Raw genomic sequence first — 14,983 nt, forward strand, 5'->3', positions numbered from 1 at the left:
CAAATGAGGTGTGCTAGAAAGGCAAGCTATTTTATAATGACTGTGAAATGTACTATGATAACAATAATTTACACATTACCATATTAATGTTTTTATTATACATTTGTGAATATGAATACTTTTGAAAATAGCATACTTCAAACTCGTGCCTTTCTATAGCAGCACATTTCTAACTCTATTGTCCAAACAAAAGCCAAATAACAAAGCATGGAGATTGAAAATGGCATTTGAAGATTTTTCAGCTGTTTTATTTTAATGTAATTATAAATGTTTTACATTTGCAATTACAAGCATGATTTTTGAATTTTTGTATGAAGATTTGAATTCATTCATAAGAAGGATAAACATAGTCTAAATGTATTAATGGGAAGGTTTTAGATAAGTGGCAAAATTGTTTATCTCAAGTGCATGATGAGGAAAATCTTATTTGAATATACATTTTTTTCTTTAAATGCACATTTTGCAGTTAGGCTCCCTTAGAAAATTGTTCAAATTGGACACTATTTGAATGTGAAGGAGATAGCAAACTATTGTTTCAAGGAATTTTTTTTCTTTAAAAAGAGAAAATATAAGGTCATGTATGATCTTTCAATTTAAAAATAATCATATCACTAATTCAGTCATTAAGTATTTGTTAAGCATCTGTAATGTGACAGGAACTCAGGCACTGGGAAAAAATATTGAGAATGAAGCATTCCCTATTCATTAAGAATTTACATTATTTACATTCATTAAATATTTGTTAGAATTTCCTAGTTTTATTTTGATTTGTTTTATTTTTGTTTGTTTTTTGCAAGGCAGGGGGATTAAGTGACTTATCCAAGGTCATACAGTTAGTTAATTATTGACTGAGTCTGGATTTGAACTCAGGTCTGCCTGACTCCAGGGCCAGTACTCTATCCACTCTGCCACCTAATTGCCCCCCTAGATTTATTTTTTAAAAATAACTTCTAATGATAAATCAAAGAAGATTATAAAGGGTCATTCAGTTCTTCAAAGTTTTCTGATATTGACATTCATCAAAAAATATTTTTTACTATTTATAATGATAGCACAGATTCATTAGCAAGTTTAGTCACTAAGTAGAAATAATATTTAGCCAGGTTTACTCACTCAGAATATGAATAAATCTATATTCTTGTGAAATATCCTTTGCTCTTTCAATCATGGTGGTGAAATTACAGGAAGTGATGGATTTTGTATCTCAGTCAAAGCTATACTCCCTTCCAAACTGTTTGATTGACAGAACTTTCAACTAGGACAGACCTAGCATCTCTCTTTTAAAAAAAAATATTTATTTAAGGCACTGGGGGTAAGTGATTTCCCCAAGGTCATACAGCTAGGCATTTATTAAGTGTCTGATTCTGTATTTGAACTCAGGTCCTGCTGACTCCAGGGTCAGTACTCTATCCTTGGCACCACCTAGCTGCTCCCAGGCCTAGCATCTCTTTAAAATGTCTAATATTAGGTGTCTTCTAATAAGGTGGTAAAAAGAAGATACATGACTGCATGAGATTTAGTGGGTAGTTGCTAGCTACATGGAATTTTTTTAAACTGTTTTCTTATACTTTGCTTTAAAATCATATAGGTTTCTGTCCATTTTTATTTTTTTTTCCTTGGGGAAGGGGAGGGAGTTGATACTTTAATGGCTCAGCAACCTATTTTTCTCTCCTTCCCTTCCAGTGATTAGAGTTTGGGCTTCTCTACCTCCCTTCTTCCTTTCTCTCTCTCTCTCTCTCTCTCTCTCTCTCTCTCTCTCTCTCTCTCTCTCTCTCTCTCTCTCTCTCTCTCCTCTGTCTCCATCTCTCTCTCTCCCTGCCCCCTGTCTCTGTTTCTCTCTGGCCCTCTTGTCCTCTTCCTCCTCCTCCTCCTCCTCCTCCTCTTCTTCCTTTTCTTCTTCCTTCTTCTGCTTCTCCTCTTACTCCTCTATTTCTGTTTTATAGCTGTCTTCCTCTTTGCGGTGTCTTCCCTTTCCCCCTCCTTTTTCTTAGAATGCAGTCCAAAAATTTCTGAATGATCTAGGATCCTCCTCATCATAGAAAAACTGGGAGGGTTATTATTAAGAATTATTTTATAGAATATATTTATCAATTCATTCATTCACAGTTTCCCCTGATTGTCATATGCTTGGTAATTCAATTTTTACTAGATAATCATGTTCATTACTGCACAATTACTTCACAATAGTTTATATTCTCAACTATTTCTCTCTCTAGAATGGAATTATGTAATGAAATATATGACATCAGCTTTCCTCCTGTGTAATGCCAAAAGAGCACAGAAGATCATACAATGGATTTAAGGGTAATAACAAACTCAACAGGCAGTGAATTGTCTCACCACCTAGAGGACTTGCTAACAGAGATAGTAAATGAACCTCTTTTTTAATTTAATACTTTATTTTACCAATTACATGTAAATAATTTTAGCATTCATTTTAAAAAATTTTGATTTCCAAATTCTCTCCTGTCCTTTGGCCCCAGTCCCTGTTACTGAGAAGTCACAGAAAATATATTTTTGTGATAGTCTTAGGTCTTAGTGTGAAAGAAATAAGTTTTCAAACTCCAGAAAAAAAGAAAAAGCATTAATCTTCAATCAGATTTCATCAGGTCTTTCTATGGAAATGGATAGCATTTTTCATCATAAGTTGTTCAGAATTGTGTGGATCACTTTATTGCTGAGAATAGCTGTCATTCACAGTTGATCATCTTATAATATTGTTACATAAAATGTTCTCCTTATTCTGCTTATTTCATTTTGCAACAATTAATGTAAATCTTTAAAGGTTTTGTGAGAGCATCCTGCTCATCATTTCTTTGAGCACAACAGTATTCTATTGTAATCTTGTTCAGTCATTTTCCCAATTGATAGACATTCCCTCAATTTCCAATTCTTTGCTACCACAAAAAAGTTGCTAAAATATTTTTGTATATATAGGTTCTTTTCCTTTTTGACTTTAATCTCTTTAGGATATAGACTTACAATGGAAAACCAGTAAATATGTTCAGAAGAAAGTAAGGAATAGAATATGAGGATATCTGTCTTTTCTCATCAGTCAAAATCAGTGCACTGAAGAAAAGTATTTATATGATATTTGCTTTTAAAATACAAAAAGTTCTTGAAAAAGTATTTCTTTCATGGTCATATCTCAAAAGGGCATAGGCTCTCAGTTTTTAACTCTTCAAATTTTCATAGATTATTGAGATTCAATTTCTTAAAACTTCTTGAATAAATTGCCAACTATATGTCTGTCTTCCATCCTACTCAGATACTCATGTTATTTCATTCATGCAAAAATAAATTTTCATTATTTTTACAAATATCATCTACAAATTGGAAGGCTATTTTCTTTGCCACAAAAGCCCCATTTAATTAAAATGAGTCAGAATAATCAATATTACCAACCTCATTAATTTAATTTAGATAATATCTTGTTATTAACTATGTCAAAGGCAATGCATAGATGGAATGGTGACAGAAGTTTGCAATACTATCTCTGTTCAATAACAAAGCACTTAAATATTGATTCATCTCTTTGAATTGACTTGAATTTCTAAAGAATATAAATCTGTTTTGAATTTTTGATTCATTTATAATACCTATGACATCAGTTTCTCTCCAGGGATCAAGAAGTTATTAAATTTTTAAATAATCATTTTGCTGTTTTTTAGTAAAACTTTACCAATCTGCATTTCCTCATTAATTTATTATAAACAGTAGTTCTCTTGCTTTCATGTATGGAATAGATTGTAATATAAAATGCTTATTAGAGAAAAAAATCTTTCTAACATGGCTATATTCATATTGTCAATACCCTATTTTCCCATAGCAAGCAGTCCATTTTTTAATAAAATAATTAATAATTACTTATTCTTTCATTAGATTTTTTTAAATAATGAACACTTCCTTGGTCCCCCAGATGGTAGTACTTAAAAACTAACTTTTATTTATCTAGTTTGTATTTATTTACTTATTATTTGCATATCTCTCTGTATATATACACAAATATGTATACATGAATATGAATAAATGTTATCCTCCTAATTAATTTGTCAACTCCTTTGGAGCAAATCGTTGGATTTGTATACCCAGCACCTTTTTAACACATATTGGCAACTTATTTAAGACCGTCTTTTACCATGAAGAGGTGGGCAAATCATTTCCAAGGTTGCATATGAAATGATTTGAATTCCCTCCTCCAATCACAAATACTTTCAGTCATTTTAGGATTTATCACATGAAAATGCTCTAATATTAATTTTGTGGCTTAAAAACAGCTCTGTGCCCAGATGCTCTTGGTTTTTTTTTCTTATTTGGTCCCTACCAAATGACAACTACCAGCAGTTTTGTCCCACATGTACCTTCCTATCCATAGTTAGAATAGCTTAGAATATAAAAGTTTCTTCTGTGAATTGTTCCCTCTAGGGTTATCTTTCTAGACAGTGGTAACTGAGAAAATTGGTATAGAAAGTTATATCTTCTGTTTTGCACTCAGCTCCTTTACTGAGTCACTTCAATAAGTATCAAACCTTTATTAAGCATATTCCTACTCCTAGTTTCTGTATTTAATGTCTATACTAGAGATACAAAGACACGCAACATTAATCCTCAAGGAGCTCCAATCCTAATGGAATATCAACTCAATGGGAATTAATATATCAATTCACATGATTTTATTTACAATCTCTGTTCAGGTAATTCTCAAATCTACCGATCCTGCCTTAAGTTTTCTGCTGATTTCCAATCTCCCATCTCCTACCACCTTTCAGACACTTTAAACGTAACAAGTTCAAAATAGAGCTCAAAGTTTTTCCCCTAAATACTTCCCAAACCCTTCTAATTTCCCCATAACTATTGAGGGAAATGTCTCAGTTTCCCAGCCTCACAACTTTTATTCTAGCCTTGACCAAACCATTTCTCAAAACCCTTATCCACTTTGTTGATAGGGTCTATCCATTGTACCTTCCCCTTCTCTCTTCCAACTCTACCCCACTCCAATGCAGACCCTTTACACCTAGCTTCTGGACTATTACAGTGCTACTTCACATCTCTCCCCACTCCAGTCCATCCTTTATATGAAATGAGATAATATTTGTAAAGCAGTTTCTGCAGTGCCCAATAGATAGGATCAACTCTCTAAATGCTTCCTTCTCCCTTCTCCAATCAGTCACCAAAGTTATTTTCTTAAGGTTAAGATGCAATCATGTCTCCTCCTTATTGAATAGACTCTGTGGCTCCCTATTGTCTCCAGGATCCAAAGCACAATCCTCTACTGGAAATTCTGAGAGGATTAGAACAGCAAGTGGTAGTGAACTACACTGAATCTATGTTGTGACTCAGTTCTGGAACTAACTCTATTCTTTTTATATTCCATTGTACATCTAATCCAATTTTTTCTTTGTGAGAAAACTTTATTCAGTTGTGGGAATTGGGAGAAAACCTCATTGCACCTAGTTCTGTATGACTGGGAAGCTGGGCCACTCAAACAGATGTTTAGAGACCCTTAAAAAGGACCAAAGGTATGCTGATCAGAAACCCAGTCAAATCTGAAGACTGATGATACAAGGAGCTTTTCTCAAGTAACTCACCTGCTTCATCTGAAAACTGGCACCATACTAGTTAATCAGTTATTGTTTTCATGATCCTTTTATTGAATACAGATACTTGGAGGATGGGGGCAGAGTAGGAAACCTCTTTGTTCTGATTTCAGGGAATTATTCCTGATTTCTCTCCCTGCCCCCCCGCCCCACCCTTGACTTGGAAAGTCCTTAATCTTACCTGCAATTAGAAATCAGATAACCTAAATTTTGTATCCTGGTTCTTTTCTTTGAATCAATAGATCATATTTAATTAATTGTTTTTAATATGTAAAAATTTGTATTCAGGACTTAAGCTTAAGCTGAGGAGGTGGTATACATACATGCATACATACATACATACATATATATATATATAATATATTTTAGCAAAACTACTATATATATATATATATATATATATATATATATATATAAAATCATTTCGTCTGAAGCTTTTTAGGGGTGAAGCAATTAAATGTTTGAGCAAATAGAGTGGCCTAATTTTTAGGTGGACAATTTTGTATCATCCATGAATGATGTTATAAATATCCTAATGACCCTTGGCAGAAAAGAAAGGTTCCCCACTCCTGGCTTAATTAATTCAATATACTCAGAAGATTAAATCTTTGTTTCCTCAGTTATCTGGTCTTGCTATTCCATGAACAAGACACTATTTCTTGTCTCTGAGCATTTTCCTGAATTATCTTTTTCATTCTTATTGGCCACCTTTAAGTCCCAAATGAAATTGCATCTTCTACAGGAAACCCTTCCAACTCTTAATTTTAGTGCCTTCCTTTAAAAAATCCTATTCATCCTATTCTATAATATATATATATCTTTTGTACATATTTGTAGAGAGCCAGACCAAGGGAATGATATTCACATATCCTTGGTGATCTCCTTCATCAAAGATATGTATGGATTATTGCTCACTGTATGGATCTCTTGGCTCACCAGTGAATCCTGACCTAGGATAATCTGTGGCTCTGGAAGTGGTTGTAAAAAGGTTTCTTTGATAGAAAAGTATGCAAATTTCTAAGAAAAAATATTGTAAATTTACCCAGGAAATTGTAAAACTGGATCTCCTTTACCTGGTCATTCCTAAGATAAGTTTTTGCTATAAAAATTTTGAGTTTCCAAAAATAAAGTTGGTAGATTTTCACTTCCCAACCTTTCATATTTGGGTATATTTTTCTACCCGACCTGTCTCTCAGAAATTCATGTCCAGACTCACACCAGAACTATTGCAGGCAATACATATTCATTTGCTTATTATTTACCCTCCCCAAAATATTTTGTAGATCCTTGAGGATAGGACATGTCTGTTTTTTTCTTTTCATATTCCAGATACTTAACATAGTAGTTGGTTTAATAAAGTAGTGGGTTAATAAAAGTTCATTAACTGAATTGCATGTAAATAAGTAGAGGCTTTCAAGAATTGAGAGAAAAGAAAGAGAGAGAGAGAGAGAGAGAGAGAGAGAGAGAGAGAGAGAGAGAGAGAGAATATATAATTGAAAGATAATCTCTATGTGGAAACTTCTAACACCTAAAGAATAGGATTAAATTTATTTGTTAACTTAAATTTTTATTAAATAGTCATAGTGGTAGCTGGATATGTTTGCAGAAATATGTTATATATGCATGAAATGGTGGCTGGGTAACTCAGTGAATAAATAGGTCACCAATCTTCTTACTAACTGTATGACTCTGCACATGTCCTTAACCCTGCTTGCTTCATTCAGTTCCTCATCTCTAAAATGAGTTGGAGAAAGAAATGGCAAATTGCTCCAGTGTCTTTGCCAAGAAAATTCCAAATACAATCACAGAGAATCAGAAATGACTGAAATGAAACAGCAACAACTATAATAATAACAACAACAACAATAAATTCATGTATGATCCAACTGAAGGAATTATCTAAAACAAATTATCAAGTATGAGGGAGTATTTGAAATGTAAGGATGATCTCTGGGCACAGTGCTAAAAGGAATTTGAAAAATACCACACATAGAGACAGGGAGAAAGAATGAAGTAAGAAGATTTAAGTCTGAAAGGGACTTAAAATATTGTCTATTCCAAGTCTATCAATATAAGTATGAGGAAAAATGAGACCCAGAGAGGCTAGTGATTCTTTTCAATGTGACATAACTAGTAAATTAGAGAGAAAGGAGTCAAATTTTGGTCTATTGACTTCAAAGTTGCAACTTTCTTTTGTCACTTTACCAATTTCCCATGCAAAAAAGTGAGTGACTTAGAAAGTTATGAATTGAGTATGAAGCAAACCTAAAATTATAGGCTAGTAATATAAGAGCTCTTAAATCCAAATGGGCAATTATGAACAATTTGTTCCAACAACCTTGAAGGCACCTGAAGCTGGAACTTTGGAATACTTAGAACTTAAACATCTAAGATGAGATGCTAAAGTTATCCACTGTATTTTGGGCAATTGCTGATCATCCTGACTTTTGTCTTGTCACAGTCTTGAAGACAGAAAGATAGAGCCAGGTTTATGAAGTTGTACCCCTCTGCCTCACTTATATTCAATTCATGAGCCAATTAAGATATCATTTCATGATATCTTTAATCCTCTTCAAAAAGGGCAAACAGCATGCCTCTTGGGATGCTCATTAAAAATCATGTGTCCCATTCATTTTTCCCATTTCCAAAACTATTACTATAACACACATAACTATTTTTTAATAAAATACAGAAAAAAGAAAAAATTTTATACTAATGACAATAGCATGGTTAACATGTACTTAGGAGCAAAAACTAACAACTATGATTTTATTTGATTGGTTTTATAATGAACATTTTTCTGGTTCTAACTTTTACAATTTAAAGGAAATTGTTTCATTTGTGTTTGTATTCAGTTCATCATATATGTGTGTGTGTGTGTGTATATATATATATATATATATATATATATATATATATATATATATATATTAAGGCTAAATCCTTTGTTAGGTGAGATTCTGGGATCAGAGAATTATAGATTTTTTTTTGCAAGACAAATGGAGTTAAGTGGCTTGCCCAAGGCCATACAGATAGGTAATTATTGAGTCTGAGGCCAAACTTGAACTCAGGTACTCCTGACTACGGGGCCGGTGCTCTATCCACTGCACCACCTAGCCACCCCCAGAGGATTATAGATTTAAAGTTAGAAAGCATCTTTTAAATCATTTATTTTATCCCCTCATTTTGCAGATGAACTGAAGATGAGAAGGATTAAGTGACTGTGCAAGACCAAACAAGTAGCAAGAGGAAGAGATAGGATTGAAATTCAGGATCTTTAATGGCAAATTCAACTTTCTCTCCATTTTAATATGCAGTCAAATGGGAAGTACCTGCATTCACATTCTGACCTAGAAACATCTGTCTTTGCATTTGTAGTTGAGGGTGTTTTATTTCTTTTCCCACAAGCTCTCATATTGCAATATCATTTAAGAAGTGTAGGCTTTAGAAAATACTAAGTGTTTTGATTAGGGCAAAAGTGAACCCATTTGTAAGGAGGGTACTATTGTAGATGGCTCAGAATAACATCGATGGTCAAATGTATCTAACCTTTGAATGTCAGAAAATGTCAGTCTAATCTTAAAAGCAGAGTGGGAGAAAAGAACCTATTTCTACAGTAGTAAGCAAATGCCAAATTTATACTCTTGTCTGTATGTTTCCTCTTACTGAAGAGCTTGTTAAAATTATATATATATAATATATATATTTATATAGATAGATAGATATAGATATATATTCCTTTTACAATTTAGTTTTAAAAGACAGAAGATCTCTCTTTTTTTTCTTTTAAAAAAGAGAAACTATATTCTATTCCCAGTACTCTAGTTGTTTATTTTTTTTCATTTACTTCATCCAAGGACAGAAGTTTGAAAAAACTCCAAGATTTGGGAACAAAAATGGCAGAATATTGTAATTACATTGTGAGTTTTTAGGCAATCAAAAAAAAGGATAATTCATTAGTATTTACAGTTGTTAGAGAAGCTTTCACAGAGGAGGCAGTACTCAAACTAGGCTTTGAAAAATGGGGAGGAATTTTAAAAGTAAATAGGAGTTCTATAAATGTTTAATGGAATAGAAACATGACAAATATGGAGGTAAAGATATTGCTGCCTTGTTTATGTGTATATATTTGTAAATATGTACTTAAATATATTTACATAAATTCTTAAAATATGTGTTTGTGTTTTTATTATGTGTTAATGCAGACATGCATATGATATATACATATACAGAATATATAAATAGGTTCTGTTATAGTAAATGATGATTGCTTGACAAAAACATCCTGCCAATGACTTGTTCTTTAATGGAGTTTCCTTTCAGATAATAGGAAGGAGAGAGGGGAAATTCTTTGAGTTCAAAAATTTCAATAACACAAAACATTTGCCACCTGATCTAACATCTTTACCTATGTGTTGATGATTTACTGATCAGATGATTTCATATCAAGGATAGTAAACAAATCATAAGGGCAAAATATCTTAGGAAATAACTTTTAATATTTGCATTCCTATAAATTACCTGTTAAATGAATTTAATTTAAATTGAAAAGGTTTAAAAGAGGGGGAATTTAGGAGTTTGGAAGATGTCATTACTTTTTGCACCTGCCAAATTGATTTTCTGTAATTATAAAATTTTGGAATAAGAAATTACTTAGAGGAACATATTAGAGCTTAGGATCACATAGTAATTATAGATAAAGAATAATTATGATCATCATCAACAAATATCTTTCACCTGATTAGTAATGGCCTCAGTAATTGTCTTTGTATAGATGATGAAATTGAAAATTCATGGTTCTTTCAGTAACATTGCTACAACAATAACATCAAAATGACAAACATCAAGATTCCGCAGAGAAAAAAAAAGGTGAGGAGTAAAAAAAAAAAAAAAATTATAAATAGGATTCTGTAGGGGGAGAGATAAGCTCAACTAGAGAGAAAAAAATTTAGATTACTTTGAACAGTTGTTTCCCTTAGATTCAAATGACCTCTTGGGTTCATTTCAATAAACTGCCTAATATACAGTGGGAGAGAAACCGTAAGAGTCAGAGAAATTCTATTCATGATAATATCAAGATTAAAAACAGCAGTTAAAAATTGTTTGCATGTGTGTCAACTTTATATCATTTTCAATTTTACACTTTAGGAAGGAGAAGCAAAGGAAAGGAATCAATGACCCTATAAATGGGAAAAATCTTCCTTGTAAGGAAGATTTTCTCTTTTTTTTTTTTTTCAGTTTTTGCAAGGCAGTGGGGTTAAGTGGCTTGCCCAAGGCCACACAACTAGATAATTATTAAGTGTCTGCTGGCCTGATCTGAACTCAGGTACTCCTGACTCCAGGGCCAGTGCTCTAGCCACTACACCACCTAGCCACCCATAAGGAAACTTTTCAATGTAGTTTTCAGATACAAAAACCATCTATCATGTGAATTTAATATAAATGCAAATCACAAAATCAACAAAAATCTTTTCTTTTGTAACTGCAACTCCTGTACTGCTTTCCCAAAGTCAGCCCATGGAATGTGCAAAATTTATATTTTAAAAGTTACTAAATTATTGAAGCATTCTGTAAACACCTTAAAATAATTTTTTTTGAAAGTAGGATTATTGAAGTTCCAGAGAAAATACTACAATTCTCCTAATCTTATGTTTTAGAAATAGAGTTCAAATTTGGAGTAATAAAAAAAATGAAAAATGAACAGGAACTCTCACACCAAATAGGGAATAGGGAATAGGGAAAAAACCAATAATTGGACATAGGTCTTCTGATCAAAATAGAAATAAATCAACAAACATTTATAAAGTACCTAATATGCACAAGTCAGATTGTACTGAAGCTAGAAATATAGAAATGGAACATTTCCTAAACTCAAGCAATTTATATTTGATCTAGAGCAGTGGTCCTTATAGGATGAGGTACTTGAGAACCTTCTAGGGGTCCAAAACATCAGAATTATTTTATTGTAATATTCTAATTTGTGTAATAATCTGATCATTCATTTCCTGGCTCTACTCTGGATTGAATGAACTTCAAAAACATACCCCTGAATGTGTATCTATCAAGATGCTGGACTTTGAAAAGAAAAAAGTATAAAATAACTTGACCTGAAAATAGACAAAAAATGTATTTTTCTTTTCCTTTCTATCTAGAGTGTCTTTTTTTTCTTGGCACTAAAAAAATCTCAAATTTGATTATGAACTATCACAGAATATACAAAATAATCTGAAGTATCAATATAATTGGGAAGTCCATGGAGTGGTAAATAATATTAAACTAACTTTTTGTTATCAAGCAAGTCACTACTGTCATGTCATCATCTATTGATTCCCTTCCAAATCACTCTTCTCCCAATAAGACATATTTAATTTGTTCATTAAAATCTGGTCGATTTCCTCACCTTCCCCCTTGCACACTATCTTATTTTTTTATTTCTTTGATTTCAGATTAAGTTTCTGTCCCAGAATATATCTTGGACACTGAATAAAAAGAAATTTAAATTCTCCAGCACTACAAAGTTCACTGGGTCCTCCTTTAGCACAAGGAGGGGAAGAAGACTAAGGCTGAAGCTGAAACTGAAACTTTGTCTTTACTCCAAACAATTTCTACTTATCTAGGACTTTTTCTCTTTACTTGCTAGTCTCTAAATTCTGGATCAGAACGTGGCTTTCTGATATATAGACTAACCCATATGGAATAACCATATTTCTCTAACCAATTATGCTTGATTTATTATTTTTGAACATAGCATGAATAGAACAGAACCTCCAGTAACAATGCTAAATTATTGACTTTCCTATATGTGCTCTCCAAGCTTGGAGTTGTTTTTCCTTGACTTGAGGAAAAATATCTGGGGAGAGATGTTTTGGAACAACTAGTAAAAACTCATTTATAAAAACAACGTATTTAAATGGCTTAATAAATTGATTTTTGACTGATAATCTGAGGAAGAAGTGAGATGTGCACATATGCAAGTTTAATTTGATAGTATAGAGAATTACACCTTAGTGTTACTGGTGCAGTGGATAGAGCACTGGCCCTGAAATGAGGAGGACAGGAGTTCAAATCCAAGCTCTGACAATTACTAGCTGTGTTAACCTTGAGCAAGTTAATTATCCCTGAGTGCCTCTCATCATGGGCTATCTCGAGTAGTCCTGAATCTGAATTATATCTGGTCACTGGACCCACATGCCTCTGGAGGAGAAGTGAAACTGGTGACTTAGCACAGCACAACCTCACTTAAATCCAATTCATGTGCTTGTCATGGCATCACCACCCTGATGCTGTGGTCTTCTCTGAAAATGAAGGACAAACATAACCCCAGAGACTGAAGAGGGGATGTAATTCTTCTAGCTTAAGGATACTGACATTTATAGAATGGGAGTTTTGATAGGGATACCCTGCAGTTTGTAGGAACTCTTAAGATATTAACAACAGAACAAGAAAACTGTAGGCAAGGAAAAAAAAATTATAGAAGTTAAAGGTTCAACAAGTGGGATGAACAATCAAATATTACATGTTGATTACTTTTGACATATTTGATTTAAGGATATGATTTCTAATCCTTCTCTTCTTCTGAATGACCAATATTCTATTTTCTATTACAAGTATCGAATAATAAATTACATATATTTCTTTGTCTATGAGTTCTTGAGTTTGGGCATTCAATCTTTGTTCTTTCAAGTGAGTAGATATAAGATTTTTAAAAGATTATAAAGCAGGTATTGAAAAGTATTTCTAGTTTCCCTGGATTTATTTTTTATATCTATAAGAATTGCAGAAGATTTCATTGGAAAATGAATAATTGTATCAAGAAGGTCACTTTTCACATGATAAAAACAGAAAATTTGAATGTAGTAATTTTCATCAAAATTCTGTTATCCATTAACCAAGATATTGTAAACAGCTGCATTCAAACATGAGCTCTCTTTCTCTGTCACTGTCTCTCTCTCTCTGTTGCTCTCTCACACACACTTCTGGTGATACTAATGCAAATATCAACACATTAAAGTAACTGAAAATGGGTAAATGCAAATATCTTTGTAAATATATAACTATATGCCAAGAGAAAAAGATTTTCATATGTCTTGCTTTAAGTAATTGAATAGTTAATAAAATAGAATATTCATATACAACTCAGCTTGTAGTTCAGAATTATATCTCTTGACCATTTCAAAATTGTATACTTTGAAAGTTGGATTCAGTATCATGAATTTAGTCAGGAAAATGGACTAACCAATTCTATAAATATTTTAAATAAATATTAAAATAAAAGCTATATTGTTGTTTTGCATGTTTTTTCTTAATTTAGATTTCAGTTTCTCAGTAAATTTATCTAGAAAAATGATTCCCGAGTATTTTGGAAATCAATGTTTTATTCTAATATCAGCATATTTCATAAGCATTAGCAAGTGACTGAAATGGTGTGTCTATATCTTTTCCATAAATCATTATTACTTCTTTTAATTAATTAAATTTAAATTAAAAATAATTACAATATTTCCATATATTACTTAATTACACTCTTTCCCCCCTTCCCCCAAATCTGAAAAAAATCGCGTTATATGAAAGGAGAACATAAAATAATTTTTTTCCCAGTCTTTATTTCTTCTATGTATTCCCTCTACTCAGCGGAGAAATGAATAAGAAAGTAAAAGCAAAATTACAATTAGTAAACAAGACAGTAGTAACCTTAAAGACTTAAAAGAAAAGGGGAAAATTAGTTAAGGAATGAGGTTAAGAAATTAGAAGAATCAGTTGGGTCTGGATTTTATCTTTAACCTTACTAGTATAATCTCTCCAAGTCTGTTGTTTTTCATTTGAGTAAAAAGAAAAAAAAATAAAATGAATACATTAATTTCCAAGCTCATAGAATTGTTGAGGTTTGAATAAGATAATGTATATAATATTTTTTGCAAACTTAGTGAACTGTTTGCTGCTATTTCCTTATGAGTATATTCTATGAAAATCAGTGCTTGCTAGGCAATTCACAATTATGGCTGAACAAAAAATGCATTTTTTTCTTAATACATTTATTAGTTTTATTCTTAAGTTAAAGTACTAGTTAAATTGATTCTCTCAGAGTTATTTGAAAGGGTTTGGATATCCATCCAGATAGTGAATTTCCCTGGAGAACAATCGGACAGCTTCCCTAGGGAAACTATTTACTTCGGACATTTTGAGTTTTATTGGAAGATTGGGGACATAGCAGTTTCCTGTTGCCTTTGTCAGTTGCCTAGTGGTCTTCCTTCATGGACATTTGCCTTTCCTATTTTAAACTTGCTATTCTTACATTTTCATTTTTACTTTTCCTCCTCCTGGAAATGAACCCTATTCTTGTTCCTGAAAGGAGCATGCCACTCTACTACAATATAATTCCCACTCAC

This window comes from Macrotis lagotis, chromosome 2, assembly GCF_037893015.1.
Source record: "Macrotis lagotis isolate mMagLag1 chromosome 2, bilby.v1.9.chrom.fasta, whole genome shotgun sequence".
Classification (NCBI taxonomy): domain Eukaryota; kingdom Metazoa; phylum Chordata; class Mammalia; order Peramelemorphia; family Peramelidae; genus Macrotis; species Macrotis lagotis.